A 1,324-nucleotide genomic window follows, 5' to 3' on the forward strand; every position below is an offset into this window, starting at 1 on the left:
ATTTTGGTTGTGATGTAGTTCCACTTGTTCAATTCTGCTTTTGTTATCTGTTCTTTTAATGTGAAATAGAGGAAACCATTGTTAATATTATGTTTTGGGTGGGGGAAATTTTGCAATTGCAAGCCATATATTGAAATATTTAGCCCATTCAGAGGGATTTTTGTGTTTATTCTCACCTACAATTCTCAATTCTTTGCATGTGGAGATTCAGTTTTTCTAACACCCTCTTAGGGAGAGACTTTGGTTTATCCACTGTGTATTGTTGGTTCTCATGATGAAAATCAGTTTGCTGTCAATATATCAGTTTATTTTTCAGCTCATTCTACACATTTATGCCAATACTATCCAGATTTTATTACTCTGCTTTTGTGATTATTGTGAAATCTGAAAGTAAAATGTCATCAAGTTTATTCTGGCATTTCTACAAATACTATAGCAAAATGTTTTAACTTTTAGCTCTTAAGTATGATAAAAGTGTGGCTTTAAATAACGACTTTTATTATGTACAGGTTATAGTCTTGCATTCCTCCTTCCCACCCTCCCCTTGGACCATAAAATTTTATTGGAAGGTCAGGGGAAGAGCCGGGGTTAGGGTCCCTTCCTTCCCATCCCCTTACCCAGGAGACACCCTCCGAAGGACAGCGGAAGCCCCGAGAGCCTGCTGCCTCAGAGGACTTTGGAGGCAGGCAGGTTGTTGTAGTGATCTTCCTGGCCCTCGAGCGGGCTGCGGTAGGTGGCAATCTCCTGCTCCAGCCGCGACTTGATGTCCATGAGCCGCTGGTACTCCTGATTCTGCCGCTCACTATCAGCTCGCACATCGCCTAGCTGGGCTTCAACACCACTGATCAGTGCCTGGATATGCGCCAGCTGGGCTCCAAAGCGCGCCTCGGTTTCTGCCAGTGTGTTGTCCAAAGCAGCTTTCATGCTCAGCTGGGACTGCAGCTCAATCTCAAGACCCTGGAGGGTGCGCCGCAGGTCAGTGACCTCGGACCTGCTTATCTGGAGCTGCTCCGTGTGGCCAGACAGCTCCTGGTTAGATTCTTCAGTCCCGCTGGTGGACCAGGCTTCAGCATCCTTCCGGTTCTGCTCGGCCATGACCTGGTATTGGCTTCGTATGTCACTCAGGATCGTGGCGAGATCAGTGCCTGGAGCTAAATCCACCTCCACACTGACCTGGCCTCCCACTAGGCCCCTCAGTACACTGATTTCCTCCTCATGGTTCTTCTTCAGGTAGGCCAGCTCTTCCTTCAGGCCCTCGATCTGCATCTCCAGGTCAGTCCTGGCCAGGGTCAGCTCCTCCAGCACCCTGCGCAGGACGTTGATG

At 48.0% G+C, this 1,324-nt stretch overlaps 1 pseudogene across 1 annotated transcript; it reads right to left on the reverse strand.

The window, feature by feature from the left end:
- Positions 1–541: 541 nt before the first annotated feature.
- Positions 542–1,323, reverse strand: LOC105538224 (annotated as a pseudogene). Its single transcript, XR_001005861.1, has one exon. The product of XR_001005861.1 is annotated as a keratin, type I cytoskeletal 19 pseudogene (transcript).
- Between the last annotated feature and the right edge of the window lies 1 nt (position 1,324).

The sequence above is a fragment of the Mandrillus leucophaeus genome, unplaced genomic scaffold (assembly GCF_000951045.1).
Source record: "Mandrillus leucophaeus isolate KB7577 unplaced genomic scaffold, Mleu.le_1.0 Scaffold1870, whole genome shotgun sequence".
In the NCBI taxonomy this organism is placed as follows: domain Eukaryota; kingdom Metazoa; phylum Chordata; class Mammalia; order Primates; family Cercopithecidae; genus Mandrillus; species Mandrillus leucophaeus.